At 38.6% G+C, this 17,072-nt stretch overlaps 1 long non-coding RNA gene across 1 annotated transcript; it reads left to right on the forward strand.

Moving 5' to 3' along the window:
- Positions 1-9,720: 9,720 nt before the first annotated feature.
- Positions 9,721-10,742, forward strand: LOC140177914 (uncharacterized). Its single transcript, XR_011869557.1, has 2 exons — positions 9,721-10,098; positions 10,295-10,742. It is a non-coding gene; the product is annotated as an uncharacterized lncRNA (long non-coding RNA).
- The last annotated feature ends 6,330 nt before the right edge of the window (positions 10,743-17,072 follow it).

The following is a 17,072-nucleotide window of genomic DNA, read 5'->3' on the forward strand; positions in this document are numbered from 1 at the left end:
CCTCCCTCTTTTTCAAAAAAATCTTTTTAATTAACTAAATGATTTAAATTCTAATTTTATCTCTTCTAACTTTTTCGAAAATTGCTAACCCATTTTTCAAAATAATTTTCGAGTTTCTCTCTCACCTCTTTCTAATTATTTTATTTATCTACTAACACTTCTCTTCTACTCATAATTCGAACCCTCTTCTCTTCTCTCTCTGTGTTCGAATTTTTCCTCCTCTATTCTTCTTCTCTTCTACTCACATAAAGGAATCTCTATACTGTGACATAGATGATTCCTCTTCTTTTCTGTCCTATTCTTTTTCATATGAGCAGGAGCAAGGAAAAGGACATTCTTGTTGAAGCTGACCCTGAACCTGAAAGGACTCTGAAGAAGAAGCTAAGAGAAGCTAAAGCACAATAATCCAGAGAAAACCTTACAGAGAATCTCGAAAAAGAAGTAATGGCCGAACCCAACAACAATAACAATGCAAGGAAGATGCTTAGTGGTGCACGAATTTGTAATCCGCACAACTAACAAGCAAGTGCACTGGGTCGTCCAAGTAATACCTTACGTGAGTAAGGGTCGAATCCCACGGAGATTGTTGGATTGAAGCAAGCTATGTTTATTTTATTTGTCTTAGTCAGGATATCAATAGGATTCTTTAGCCTCGTATTTTAATAAAGGAAAGGGTATAAAATAGATAGTTATTACTTTAATAATGGAGAATAAAAGCGTTACTTGTTGTGCAGTAATGAGAAATATGTTGGAGTTTTGGAGATGCTTTGTCCTCTGAACTTCAACTCTTCCTTGAAATCCTTTCCCACACGCAAGGTTCCTTCCATGGCAAGCTCTATGTAGGGTGTCACCGTTGTCAATGGCTACTTCCCATCCTCTCAGTGAAAACGTTCCTATGCTCTGTCACAGCACGGCTAATCATCTGTCGGTTCTCAATCAGGTTGGAATAGAATCCATTGATTCTTTTGCGTCTGTCACTAACGCCCAGCCTTCAGGAGTTTGAAGCTCGTCACAGCCATTCAATCCCAGAATCCTACTCGGAATACCACAGACAAGGTTTAGACTTTCCGGATTCTCATGAATGCCGCCATCAATCCGGCTTATACCACGAAGATTCTGATTAAGGAATCTAAGAGATACTCATTCAATCTGATGTAGAACGGAGGTGGTTGTCAGACACACGTTCATGGATTGAGGAAGGTGATGATTGTCACGGATCATCACCTTCTCCATAATTAAGCGCGAATGAACATCTTAGATAAGAACAAGCGTGTTTGAATGGAAAACAAAGGAATTGTATTAAATCATCGAGACGCTGCAGAGCTCCTCACCCCCAACAATGGAGTTTAGAGACTCATGCCGTCAAAAAGTATGTAATTCAGATCTGAAAATGTCATGAGGTACAAGAATAGTCTCTAAAAGTTGTTTAAATAGTAAACTAGTAACCTAGGTTTACAGAAAATGAGTAAACTAAGATAATTGGTGCAGAAATCCACTTCTGGGGCCCACTTGGTGTGTGCTGGGGTTGGGACTAAAGCTATCCACGAGTTGAGGCCTTTCTTGGAGTTGAACTCCAAGTTATAACGTGTTTTGGGCGTTCAACTCCGGATCATGACGTTTTTCTGGCGTTTAACTCCAGACAGCAGCATGTACTTGGTGTTCAACGCCAAGTTACGTCGTCTTTCTTCGCGCAAAATATGGACTATTATATATTGCTGGAAAGCCCTGGATGTCTACTTTCCAACGCCGTTGAGAGCGCGCCAATTGGACTCCTGTAGCTCCAAAAAATCCATTTCGAGTGCAGGGAGGTCAGAATCCAACAACATCAGCAGTCCTTTTTCAGCCTAACTCAGATTTTTGCTCAGCTCCCTCAATTTCAGCCAGAAAATACCTGAAATCACAGAAAAACACACAAACTCATAGTAAAGTCCAGAAATATGATTTTGCCTAAAAACTAATAATATTCTACTAAAAATTAATTAAAACATACTAAAATCTACATGAAATTACCCCCAAAAAGCGTATAAAATATCCGCTCATCACTTAGTGACTACACTGCACCAACTTCCAACTTCCATGGAAGAAGCATCTTAATCCCTGCCATTGGAGTAAACAATTTTGAGCTAAATGCCTCAATTAGTTTCTCTGATGCAACAGAATTGCAAGTTTTATGGACTTCCATCAGAAGATCCTTATCAGTTCTTAACTGAATTCTTGCAGATCTGTGATACTGTTAAGACCAATGGAGTTGATCCCGAGGTCTACAAGCTTATGCTTTTCCCTTTTGCTGTAAGAGACAGAGCTAAAATATGGTTGGACTCTCAACCTAGAGATAGCCTGAACTCTTGGGATAAGCTGGTCATGGCTTTCTTAGCCAAATGCTTTCCTCCTCAAAAGTTGAGCAAGTTTAGAGTGAATGTTCAAACTTTCAGGCAGAAAGAAGGTGAATTCCTCTATGAAGCTTGGAAAAGATACAAGCAACTGACCAAAAAGTGTCCTTCTGACATGCTCTCAAAAAGGACCATCCTGGATATATTCTATGATGGTCTGTCTGAATTGTCTAAGATGTCATTGGACCATTCTGCAGGTGGATCTATTCACCTGAAGAAAATGCCTACAGAAGCTCAAGAACTCAATGAAATGGTTACAAATAACCAGTTTATGTACACCTCTGAAAGGAATCCTGTGAATAATGGGACGCGTCAGAGGAAGGGAGTTCTTGAAATTGATGCTCTAAATGCTATATTGGCTCAGAACAAAATGTTGACTCAGCAAGTCAATATGATTTCTCAGAGTCTGAATGGATTGCAAGCTGCATCCAACAGTACTAAAGAATCATCTTCTGAAGAAGAAGCTTATGATCCTAAGAACCCTGCAATGGCAGAAGTGAATTACATGGGTGAAGTCTATGGAAACACCTATAATTCGTCATGGAGAAATCATCCAAATTTCTCATGGAAGGATCAACAAAAGCCTCAACAAGGCTTTAACAATAATAATGGTGGAAGAAACAGGTTTAGCAATGGCAAGCCTTTTCCATCATCCTCTCAGCAACAGACAGAGAATTCTGAGCAGAACCCATCTAGCTTAGCAAATATAGTCTCTGATCTATCTAAGGCCACTCTCAGTTTCATGAATGAAACAAGGTCCTCCATAAAAAACTTGGAGGCACAAGTGGGTCAACTGAGTAAAAGGGTTACTGAAACTCCTCCTAGCACTCTCCCAAGCAATACAGAAGAGAAGCCCGAACGAGAGTGCAAGGTCATAACTGTGACCAACATGGCCGAACCTGGAGAGAGTGAAAAGGCAGTGATTCCCAGTGAGGAAGACCTTAGGGAACATCCACTGGCCATTAAGGAGTACCCCAATGAGGAACCACAGGAATCTGAGGCTCATACAGAGACCATAGAAATTCCATTGAACTTCCTTTTACCATTCATGAGCTCTAATGACTATTCATCTTCTGAAGAAGATGAAGACATTGTTGAAGGGCAAGTTGCCCAGTATTTAGGAGTAATCATGAAGCTGAATGCCAAGCTATTTGGTAATGAGACTTGGGAGGATGAACCTCCATTGCTCATTAATGAACTGAATACCTGGGTTTAGCAAACTTTACCTCAAAAGAAACAGGATCCTGGTAAATTCTTAATACCCTGTACCATAGGCACCATGTCCTTCGAGAAGGCTCTGTGTAACCTAGGGTCATGTATTAACCTCATTCCACTCTCTATAATGGAGAAACTAGGAATCTTTGAGGTACAAGCTGCAAGAATCTCACTAGAGATGGCAGACAAATCAATGAAACGGGCTTATGGACTAGTAGAGGACGTGCTAGTGAAGGTTGAAGGCCTTTACATCCCTGCTGATTTCATAATCTTAGACACTGGAAAGGATGAGGATGAAGCCATCATCCTTGGCAGACATTTCCTAGCCACAGCAAAAGCTATGATTGATGTTGACAGAGGAGAGTTGGTTCTTCAATTGAATGAGGACTACCTTGTATTCAAGACTCAAGGTTCTCCTTTTGTACACATGGAGAAGAAGCATGAAAAGCTTCTCTCAATACAGAGTCAAACAAAGCCCCCATATTCAAACTCTAAGTTTGGTGTTGGGAGGCCACAACCAAACCCTAAGTTTGGTGTTGAGAGGCCACAACCATGCTCTGATTATCTGTGAGGCTCCATGGGAGCCCACTGTCAAACTATTGACATTAAAGAAACGCTTATTGGGAGGCAACCCAATTTTTATTTATCTATGTTAAAATTTCATTTTTCATTATTATTTTATGTTTTCTTTAGGTTGATGATCATGTGGAGTCACAAAAACAACCGAAAAAATTAAAGCAAAATAAAAAACATCATTAGAAACAACACACCCTGGAGGATGAGCTTACTGGCGTCTAAACACCAGTAAGAGTAGCAGAATGGGCGTTAAACGCCCAGTCTGGCACCATTCTAGGCGTTTAACGCCAAAAAGAAGCACCAGACTGGCGTTTAACGCCAGAAACAGGCTACAGATTGGCGTTAAATGCCAGAAAAGGTATAAAAGCTGGCGTTCAATGCCAGAAACAGGCAGCAGTCTGGCGTTAAACGCCAGTATTGCATACAGAGGGAGTTTACACGCCTAAATGGTGCAAGGATGAAAAATCCTTGACACCTCAGGATCTGTGGACCACAAGATCCTCACCTACCCCACCTCTCTCTTTCTTTCCCCCTCACACATCTCTATAACACTCTACCCAAAACACCACTCACCTATCAAATCATATCCTCTTCCCTATATTCTCTTCACCAATCACCTTCATCCCTCTTCCGCAAAAATCCGACATACCTCACTTTTTAAATCCAAACATTTTTTCCTCCCAAACCCACCCAATTTCATTCGGCTACTCTCCCTCTCTTTTCCTATAAATACCCTTCTTCACTTCTTCATTTTTACACATCACAAACACTCTCCTACCCTCTTGGCCGAACCTATCTCTCCCTTCATCTCCTCCATTTTCTTCTTCTTCCCCTTCTTTCTTTCTTCTTTTGCTCGAGGACGAGCAAACCTTTTAAGTTTGGTGTGGTAAAAGTATTGTTTTTTGTTTTTCCATAACCATTTATGGCAACTAAGGCCGGAGAAACCTCTAGAAAGAAGAAAGAAAAGGCAAAAGCTTCCACCTCCGAGTCATAGGAGATGGAGAGATTTATCTTAAAGGTCCATTAAGATCACTTCTATGAAGTTGTGGCCAAGAAGAAGGTGATCCCTGAGGCCCCTTTCATGCTCAAAAGGAATGAGTATCCGGAGATCCGACATGAGATTCGAAGAAGAGGTTGGGAAGTTCTCACCAACCCCATTCAACAAGTCAGAATGTTAATGGTTCAAGAGTTCTATTCAAACGCATAGATCACTAAGAACTATGATCAAAGTATGAACCCGAATCCAAAGAATTGGCTTACAATGGTTAGGGAAAATACTTAGATTTCAGTTTGGAAAATGTAAGGTTGGAGTTCAACTTGCCAATGATGCAAGAAAATGCACGCCCCTACACTAGAAGGGTCAACTTTGATCAAAGGTTGGACCAAGTCCTCATGGACATATGTGTTGAAGGAGCTCAATGGAAAAGAAACTCAAGAGGCAAGCCGGTTCAATTGAAAAGACCGGACCTTAAGCCTGTGGCTAGAGGATGGTTGGAGTTCATCCAGCGCTCCATCATTCCTACTAGCAACTGATCCGAAGTAATTGTGGATCGGGCCATCATGATCCATAGTATCATGATTGGGGAGGAAGTGGAAGTTCATGAGATCATACCTCTAGAACTGTATAAGGTGGCTGACAAGTCCTCCACTTTGGCAAGGTTAACCTTTCCTCATCTCATTTGTCACCTATGCAGTTTAGCTGGAATTGTCATAGAGGAAGACATACTCATTGAAAAGGACAAGCCCATCACTAAGAAAAGGATGGAGAAAACAAGAGAGCCCACTCATGGACCACAACAAGAGCATGAGGAAATCCCTCATCAAGAAATCCCTGAGATGCCTCAAGGGATGCATTTTCCTTCACACAACTATTGGGAGCAACTCAACACCTCTTTGGAAGGCTTGAGTTACAACATGGACCAACTAAGGGTGAAGCACCAAGAGCACTCCATCATTCTCCATGAGATTAGAGAAGATCAAATAACCATGAGGGAAGAGCAACAAAGGCAAGGAAGAGACATAGAGGAGCTCAAGCATTCCATTGGATCTTCAAGAAGAAGACGCCACCCTCACTAAGGTGGACCCGTTCCTTAATATCCTTGTGTATTTGTCTTTCTATTTTCGGCTTTGAGCTTTATGTTTTACTATGTTTTGTGTCTTTACTACATGATCATTAGTGTCTAGTGTCTATGCCTTAAAGCTATGAATAATTCCATGAATCCTTCACCTCTCTTAAATGAAAAATGTGCCTAATTACAGAAGAATAAGAAGAACTTGGATTTCAAATTTTATCTTGAAATTAGTTTAATTATTTTGATGTGGTGGAAATACTTTTTTTTCTAAATGAATGCTTGAACATTGCATTTTTTTATAGTAAAGTTTATGAATGTTAAAATTGTTGGCTCTTGAAAGAATGATGAACAAAGATAAATGTTATTGATAATCTGAAAAATTATGAAATTGATTCTTAAAGCAAGAAAAAGCAGTGAAAAAGAAAAAAGTAGCGAAAAAATGGCGAAAAAAGAAAAAGAAAGAAAAAGAAAAAGCAAGCAGAAAAAGCCAATAGCCCTTTAAACCAAAAGGCAAGGGTAAAAGGGATCCAAGGCTTTGAGCATTAATGGATAGGAGGGCCTAAAGGAATAAAATCCTGGCCTAAGCGGCTAAATCAAGCTGTCCCTAACCATGTGCTTATGTCATGAAGGTCCAAGTGAAAAGCTTGAGACTGAGTGGTTAAAGTCGTGATTCAAAGCAAAAGAGTGTGCTTAAGAACTATGGACACCTCTAACTAGGGACTTTAGCAAAGTTGAGTCACAATCTGAAAAGGTTCACCCAGTTATGTGTCTGTGGCATTTATGTATCCGGTGGTAATACTGGAAAATAAAGTGCTTAGGGCCACGACCAAGACTCATAAAGTAGCTGTCTTCAAGAATCAACATACTGAACTAGGAGAATCAATAACACTATCAAAAATTCTGAGTTCCAATAGATGCTAATCATTCTGAATTTCAAAGGATAAAGTGAGATGCCAAAACTGTTCAGAAACAAAAAGCTACTAGCCCCGTTCATCTAATTAGGACTAAGTTTCATTGATATTGTGAGATTCATTGTATATTCTCTTCTTTTTATCCTATTTTGTTTTCAGTTGCTTGGGGACAAGCAACAATTTAAGTTTGGTGTTGTGATGAGCGGATAATTTATACGCTTTTTGGCATTGTTTTTAGGTAGTTTTTAGTAGGATCTAGCTACTTTTTAGTATATTTTTATTAGTTTTTAAGCAAAATTCACATTTCTGGACTTTACTATGAGTTTGTGTATTTTTCTGTGATTTCAGATATTTTCTGGCTGAAATTGAGGAACCTGAGCAAAAATCTGATTCAGAGGCTAAAAAAGGACTGTTGATGCTATTGGATTCTGACCTCCCTGCACTCGAAATGGATTTTCTGGAGCTATAGAAGCCTAAATGGTGCACTCTTAATTGCGTTGGAAAGTAGACATTAAGGGCTTTCCATCAAAATATAATAGTCTATACATTGTCTGAGTTTTGACGACACAATCTGGCATTCAAATGCCGACTTCCTGCCCTATTCTGGCGTTAAACGCCAGAAACAGGATACAAGCTGGAGTTAAATGCCCAAACTGACATAAAAGCTGGCGTTTAACTCCAAGAAAAGTCTCTACACATGAAAGCTTCAATGCTCAGCCCAAGCACACACCAAGGGACCCGGAAGTGGATTTCTGCATCATTTACTTATTTCTGTAAACCCTAGTAACTAGTCTAGTATAAATAGGACCTTTTACTATTGTATTTACATCTTTGGATTATCCTTAAATCATCTTAGGATCATTTTTAGTCCTTAGACATTGGGGGCTGGCCATTCAGCCATGCCTAAACCTTGTTCTTATGTATTTTCAACGGTGGAGTTTCTACACACCATACATTAAGGTGTGGAGCTCTGCTGTTCCTCGAGTATTAATGCAAAGTACTATTGTTCTTCTATTCAATACAAGCTTATCCTTATTCTAAGATATTCATTCGCACACAAGAACACGATGAATGTGATGATCAAGTGACACTCATCACCATTTTCACTTATGAACGCGTGCCTGACAAACACTTCCGTTCTACATGAAAACAAGCTTGAATGCATATCTCTTGGGTCTCTAATCAACGATTCACATCTCTTCGTGCACCAAGTTTTTGGCGTCGTTGCCGGGGATTGTTCGAGTTTGGACAACTGACAGTTTAACTTGTTGCTTAGATTAGGTAATTTTCTTTTTATTTTGTCTTCAGAATTTTTAAGAATGAATTCTAGAGTTTCGGATGATGCTTTTATCATCACAGGAGCTAGTTGATTCCCGTCGATTTGGCTGTTGTATGTAATGTCTTGCTGAAGCTTGGCTAGTCATGTCTAATCTTTTTAGACTGAAACTTTAGACTAACATTGCATGATTCCTGGAAATAATCGCCAACAACAACACAATTCATCAATAAACCATAGCATAAATCATAATTATTCATCAATTCTCATCAATCACCACCGCTATCAATTTTCACACATTTTACATGTTTAAAACTCATGATTTTCACTAGAAATCACTAAACCTCTACATATGTACATAGTTCAACTTATCTTACGGTCAACTAGCCTAAGTTTTCATATTACATTATACGTTATTTATTAGAAATCAAAATCATATCTTATCTGATTTTTTCCTAAGCCAAAGACACCTCAATTTCACTATTTTTGCAAGCTTTCACTTCACCAAAATCACACAAAAACTGGTTCCCAGCTTCCGAAGTTTCATTTCCACAAGTTCAACCACCAATAGGACTTCAAATCAACATAATTCAATCTATTTCCACATTATATTACTAAAATCAACATCAAAACTTTCTAATTCAATAATTCACAAAAGGGTTTAAGGGTTCTTACCTTTTTCAAGTATCAATGGAACACAATTCAATAATTTTTCCAAACTAGTTTGATCCTAAAATACCAAAACATCATAAATCTCAATACCCAATTATCCGAATTTCGAAATTGGGAGAAAGAGTGACTGAGATTGAAGTTGCAATATCCTTACCAAATTGGTTGGTAGGCTTTGTAGAGCTCGATACGGTGGTTGTGTGGCCGCAAATGGTTCCACGATCAGAGCTCCGAATTGAAAGTTATAATGGAATGAAAATTGAAGCAAGGATTTGCTCTTCTTCTTCTCCCCCTTTCCTTATGTTTCAGCGTGTTCCCTTATGAGGGAGGGAAGAAATGGGGTGAGAGGCAAAAAGAGAGAATAAGGCTTTTTTTTTTATTTTGAGTAATTATCGAAATCAATTTCTAAAGATTTTAAAAATGGATATTTCAATTACAAAAAAACTAATACACAAAAATATTTTCATATTTTTTTCCGACAAACGATTTAGTCCCTAATTTGATTTTTTTGTTTGTACTCAATAGAAAACAATGACGTGACACGTTTAGACACCACGTGATCCATTATGTGTCAAGAACAAATAAATTCCTGTCCTTATCGGCAGAACCATGCCATTTTTGTCACTCCTCCTAGTATTTGTTCTCTGGAAATTAGAAACCCTACATTGTTCATGTTCTGAAATTGGTTGTGTTCCAATGGCAAGTAATGAAGGAAGCTCAGCCACTTCTAGCCACCGTGGAGTGAGAGGGAGATTCGTTCATGAGAGAGCCAATAATATGGGTTTAAACAAGCTAAGGGACAACACCGAAATGTTTATGTGGTCTTTATGCAATTATCTTAGAAACAAGTTTAAGTTGCTGCAGCATTCAGATGTAACTGATGTTTTATAAATATGCAAGTCCGCCGTGTATCTCAACTTGTTTTGAAAAGGGAACATGCATACATTATTGATACAGTTGTTATGGATTGTCTGGAAACTCCAATGAAGGCAAGTTACACTAACTATATATTGTCATACACTCATACTCTAATATTTACAAAAAGAAAATATGTATTCCAGATTTCTGTTGACTTTAGACTACACATCCTTTTCATTACTGCTTCTGTTATTCTTATATATTTCAATTAAATATTGAAAATTTCCGGCATTAGGCATTAATGCTTGATTTGGTTTGTGATTACAGGTCAAGCAATCTTTTCTTATTGCTCCACACGAACCACATTTTCAAATAGTACACCATATTTTAAGGGAGCATGTCATGCAAACACCTGATTATAAGGTTAATACATTTGATATTTCAAGTTTGGCTTTTCAAGATGATCCATGGTTTTGACTGGGAGGGAGAAGCCGCGTATCATGCTTGGCTGGGTTATTACAACTCAATTAGGAAAATTGGGAGGGAGAAGTCCACCATAGCTGAGCTTGCAAACCGGTCTTTCTGAATCAATTCGTTTACGACAGGATAGGGACTTATTTGTCTATGACACGTAATAGGCCATGTGGCGTCTAAACATATTATGTCATCGTTTTTCGTCTATTAAGTTAAGGACTGATTCATTTGCAGGAAGAAAAATTTGAGTAGGTTTTTGTGTATTAATTTTTTTTGGGAATTAAAGTGTCTATTTTTTAAATTTTTGGAGAGGTAATTACTCTTTTATTTTTTTAATTTTCTTTTTTTTTAATTTAAAACTAAAAAAAGGTTGAAAAGTAAAAATTTGCTGGTCCTAGTTCGATCCGACCGATCCATTTTCGACTGGTTCAATAATTTTGGGACAGTTTTTATAATGGCAGTTTTATCCAATAAACCAAACTGAAATTGTTGACGTTTTTCGGTAGTTTAGGGCCAATTCGACTGATCGGTCAGGTCCGATTTTTAAAACCATGATAAAAAGGTTCGAGTTGAGTCAAATTTTATCTTAGACAAACTTAAATCATGTTGTAAATATATGATTTAAGTCTAGGCCTATTATTTTTTATAAATTTTTATTGGATTCGAGTCTAACTTGTTTAAAAGTCCAACAAGACCACAAATTTATTTAAAAATTTTATTTCGTAAATTTAACTCAAAGCAATCAATTTAAAATATGTAAATTGGCATTGAAAACATTCTAGAACTTATAATTTATAATTTATAAATCAAAATATATATAAATCATTAGTCACATATCATAACTATATTTATAATTTATAAACATAAATTTTTTTTTGAACAAAAGAAAGCTTTCATCTTAATTAGTTTTGATTACCCTTTTTTTAGTTTTGGTTTAGAGAGTGAATAATTAAAAGTCAAAATTTAAAATAATTTATTTTTACAAAAAAATATTTTGACGAGATGATCCAACAAATTTTATAAGTCTTTATAAAGTCTATAAACTGATTTTTTGAACTAATAGATCTAAAAAAAAATCAAATTTGTCTAATAAAATAAACCAAGTTGAGTCAAGCCTGAAACGAATCAAATAATAATTTTTTTTAAATAACTTGAATCACTTCTACCCCTTCTTACAAAAAAAAATGGTTCAAAATTCAAACCCAAGTCATCTAGATTACAGCGTACGTGTTCACCTTGTCATTTAAGTTTTGTGCTCATTTTAGTATATAATTAACTAATATATATATATATATATATATATATATATATATATATATATATATATATATATAAGTAATTAAGTATTTTTTTCGTCTTTAAGATCTTGGATTAAAATCAAAATTGTTCTGATTTGTTTTTTTTTATTAAAATCATCCTCAACATTACAAAAAGTTATAAAATCATTCTTTTGTCTATAAATAATATTTTTTAGACGATTTTACCCTTAAAAAATCCTTTCTCTCACTACTAACTCCTATTCCTTCATCATCACTGGGCCTCTTTCTCTCTCTTTCTTCGAGATTCCTACTCTTACTCATCACTAATTCCTAACCCCCTTCAACATCATCATCGAACCACTTTCTCTCTCTCTTTGTCCCAAACTCCTATTCTCCCTCACAAATAACCCCACTCATCTTCTTTTCTTCACTATCACCATCACCATCACTATTATCACAAAAACAATGATTGAATCACACAAATAAATTAAAGAATTACAAAAAAAGAGACTTCATCCAGTAAAAACTTCTTTAAGAGCTTGAACCATGGACAATTATTGCTGCTGTTGGAAAAGGAGCCGCAATAGATGGTGGCGACATTGCGAATGACGCGGTGGAGAAGGAAGACGTCGACGACGAAGCCAATTCGGTCTTCATTCTATCAAAAGATGCGGTAGTCATCGAAGAGAGTTCCACGGCTGAATTGAATGACAAATTAAAAGCGCTTCTTGAGAAGAAGGTTTCGAGATTAAGAAATGAGGGAACAACGGAGAGGGGCTATTGCGAAGAGAAAGGGGATGCCAACAGAGGAAAAAACAAAAGGGTTTCGGCTGAGGCATGGTACTATCTATGGAAGAGGAGAAGATGTGGTTAACTTGATAATAATAACAGTTTGTTATTTCTTGAATTTCTGTAAAACCCGGTTAATTAACGGCTAATTAACCCATAAATGAGAATTTATTCTAGAAAGCCCAAAATGTGATTTTCATGGCTAAATGTAATAGAGGAGATTGAGACGAGAATTTCGGTACCAATTTTATAGAATTCGGACCAAGATTGGACCGAACGGGCCAAACCGGGCCAACCGGACCCAAAGTGGGCCCTTGGCCCAACTAAACTAAACCAAAACCCTAGTTTTCAACACTCTCTCTCCTCACATAACACTCAAACACGCTGAAAAGGGGGAAGAATGGGGGAAGAACACTCTCTCAAACTTCTATCTCTCACTTGATCTTCAAACCACCATAACTTTTGATCTGGAGCTCCGATTGTCGCGCCGTTTGCGGCCACGCGTTCACTGCGGAGAGCTCTACAAAACCCATACAATTAACCTTGAGGTAAGCCACGTTTTGCTCTTCGAATTTCTAGCCTTGATTTCGAGTTTCATGAGCAAAAATATTGAGATTTTGGGCCCTTTGATGTTATAGGACCCAACTCTCTTGAAGGAGAAGGTTAATCTTGTCTCCTTGGACCTTGGGTGTGGTAAAATTCTCAACCCTAGTCTAATTTGTTGTTCTATGATGTTTGGGTATTGAGATGTTGTGTATGGGTATGATGATTGTGGCTTAGGTTGTGTATGTGTGAATATTAGGGCTTGATTGGTGATTCTGAAAAGCTTGAGAAAGGATTTGGTGGTGAAAAATATGTTCTTGGAGGTGTTGAGGCCTTGAGAGCTTGAGGAAAAGTGATTTGGAAGTGATCCGGTTGAGCTTGGGAAATCGGCTAAGGTGTGGTCTCGGTTTCTCGTATCTAATATGTAATGTGGTAGGAAATACTTAGGCTACAGGCCCTAAGATAGGCATTGAATTGTTGGTGTTGTTGAATGGTTGATATATATGATGTGGTCATATATGTGATGATGATTATTGATGCCTTAATGGTATGATGTATGAGAAATATGAATGTCGTGATATATGCTTGATGGTTGATTATGGTTGAATTGTGGGTGGAACCATGTTGATGGTGAGTATGATATTGATTGTGTACAATGATGATTTATTAGAATTGGTGTTGTTGAAAATTGGCATGAGGAAGAGTATATGATATGTCAATGTGTTTGAGTTTGAACCACTTGGGTGAAGTGGGTTAAAATGATGGGATAGTGATTTTGTAAATTGTGGTAAAGTGTTAATGTGTGAGTTGAGGAGGCTTGATGTTGAATTTGATATATTTTGATTGATTTCAAAGAAAAGGGATGAAATTGGCATGTTTTGATTGATTTTGAAAAGAGTTGAAAATGGCTTGTTTTGAAAATGGTACTTTGTGGTTTTGTATGAAAAATATGGTTTTTGGGCATACTTTGACGGGACATAACTTGAACTACAGATCTCTGTTTTGTGCAAAATCTGTTTAGAAATGAAATTGGATCCGGGATGTCCATGCCGTTTGAAGAACGGGTGAAAAACGATTTAAAATGAGGAAGTTATGTCCGTCGGAAGATTGGGGGTTGAGTCTGTGAATTCTGTAGTTTTTAATTTAGAAAATTTTTAGCAGAATGACCCCCACGCGTAGGCGCACTTGGCGCGTACGCGCCGTTTTTCCAGAAAGCGCCATCCACGCGTGCGCGTGATGTGCGTAGGCACGCCAAATGTGCTGCACCCAATGCCCAGCCATTTTCCAGAGAGTTGTGCCAGAACTGTGCCAGTTTTGTGCCTGGGGCACGAGAGCACCCACGCGTACGCGTGGTTGACGCGTGTGCATCGATTGGCTAATTTTCAATCCACGCGTTAACGTGCATGACGCATACGCGTCGATGAGTTTTGTGGCCAACCACGCGTGCGCGTGGAGTGCACGTACGCGTGGCCCTGTTTTCATTCCAAAGTTGATTTTTGAGTTTTAAAAGCCAAATCTCATACTTCTAAGCCTCCGATCTCACCACTTATGTCTTAAATCATTATGATATGTCTAGCTATGAGAAAAAGGGCTAGTAAATGTGGTGACTTGCGAGTGAAGCAAGGGAAAAATGAATGATCAATGAGGATCAAAGATGATTATGTGAGATGCGGAGGATGGTGGTGGAAGTGCTTGTTATGTCATGGGCCGAAGGGCCGTAATTGTTAATGAATTGGCTGGTATGGATTTAACCGTAAGCCGGATGACTAGATTATTGCCGTGTTACGGCGGAGCCAAGATAATGGCTAAGTATAAATGCATATATGCTATTGAATGAATTGTGAATGTTGCACTTCCACTGTTGGAGATGAGAGTTTCCCTAGAAGGAAGCAGCGGCTAGCCACCACGTGCTCCAGGTTGAGACTCGAAGCTCTTTTGACCTTATGTCGTAAGGGTGGCCGGGCACTGTGAAAGCCCCGGATGAGCTCGCCCCCGTAAATATTCACCAGTGAAGGTGATGGATATAGATCATGATTATGATCAAGTTTATGATGAGTATAACTCGATTTGGGGATGCGCGACAGAGGGACAGTCCAATGGTTAGCTACCAGGACTTGTCGGGTTAGGTCTATAACTGACAGATGATATCATCAGCCACTAGGGACAGGCATTCATCATATGCATACTATATGAATTGTTTGAGATTGCCTATTTGACTGCATATTACTTGCTAATTGTCTAAATGCCTTATTTGTTCCTATTTGTATATTTCTTGTTTGATATAACTGTGTTTGCTACATTATACTCCTGCTGGTGGTTGGGAGGTCTGAAGGAATTGGAAAGGGAAGTATTAGTTAGACTGAAGAATCTTAAGTTAGATGCCCTTTATGGTTTAGCTTGTCTATAAGCTTTTGAATTATTTAGAGGAAGTTCTAGGATTGCCTTCGGCTTTCCTCTATTATTATGTATTATATATGTGGAAGCTGTTACCATGCTGGGGACCTCTGGTTCTCACCCATGCGGATTTTGTGGTTTTCAGATGCAAGAAGCGAGGTTTCTCGCTGAGGCCTGCTGGAGACTTCTGGTTTAGCGAAGATCCTTTGTTCTTGGGGACTCTGTTTAGTTTATATGTTTCGCTTAGATACTTTTATCTCCATTAAATAATACAAACTGTGATGACTCCTCTTATGGGAGATTTTGGAGAATAGGTTTCTGTATTTGTGTCCCTTTGGGTTTCCTTTGGGGTTTCCTTATTTTATCATATGTATATATTGCTATGCTCGGACCGGTTATCTTCGCAGCCGAATTTTGAGTCTTGATATTCCTGTTCTTGACACTCCTTTGTATATATATAATCTCGCGTTGGTTTATCCTTTGTTCGTTACGTTATCGATCGGAGTGTTGCACTTTTCGAGTTGCGATTTTTAGTTTACCCCTTTTTCTGCAAAGGCTCCTAGTTATAATCAACCATTCATACTACTATACGTACTAAATTTTTTTATTTTAGAGGTCGTAATACCTTGCCATCTCTGAATTATGACTTAAGCATAAGACTCTGTATGGTAGGGTGTTACATTATGGTATCAGAGCAGTTCGTTGCTGTAGAGCCTGAGGGATGGACTGACTATGCTTCTGTGCATTCTCTGTGTGTGTGTGTTATGTGATATTAGTATATCTGCTTGATATAATTGGCATAAACATTCATGAGCATGCATTTGGGACCTTGAAGTACTAGACTTCCGATATTGAGACTGATCATCTTAATATCAATTGTTTGGTGTGTATAGGAAGCAGATGGCACCTCGTGGACGCGGTAGATGCCGTGGTAGAGGTCGTACTAATGTTCGTGCATCGGAGCATAACCCTAATGACCCGGTGAACTTTATGACCGCGTTGAAGAACATGGCTGCTGCTATACAAGCCACTGCTGAGGCTCTTGGTCAACAGATGAACAACCATGGTAATGATGGAGGTGGAGTTCGGGCCCGATGACACTGGAAAACTTTTTGAAGGTTAATCCACCTAAGTTCAAGGGAACTACTAGCCCGACTGAGGCTGATACATGGTTTCAGGCTATAGAGCGAGCACTGCAAGCACAAGTGGTGCCTGAAGGATAGCGTGTCGAGTTTGCTACCTATATGCTCACCGGTGAAGCGTCGCATTGGTGGCAAGGTATCTGACGTCTTCTGCAGCAGGGTGATGACTATATCACCTGGAATGTCTTCCAAGAGGAGTTCTATAGGAAGTACTTTTCGACTTCTGCTAGGACGGTCAAGGAGCTTGAATTGTTACAACTGAAGCAGGGTACTATGTCCGTATCTGAGTATACTGACAAGTTTGAGGAGCTATTCAGGTTCTCTCGTATGTGCCAAGGGACTCCGGTGGAATATGAGGAATGGAAGTGTGTTAAGTATGAAGGAGGACTCCGGAGTGATATCTTCAGCTCAGTGGGACCAATGGAGATCAGGACTTTCTCCGAGTTGGTAAACAAGTGTAGGGTTGCTGAAGAGTGTGTAAAGAGGGCAACCGCTGAGAAAAGG

This window comes from Arachis hypogaea, chromosome 2 (assembly GCF_003086295.3).
Source record: "Arachis hypogaea cultivar Tifrunner chromosome 2, arahy.Tifrunner.gnm2.J5K5, whole genome shotgun sequence".
Lineage (NCBI taxonomy): Eukaryota > Viridiplantae > Streptophyta > Magnoliopsida > Fabales > Fabaceae > Arachis > Arachis hypogaea.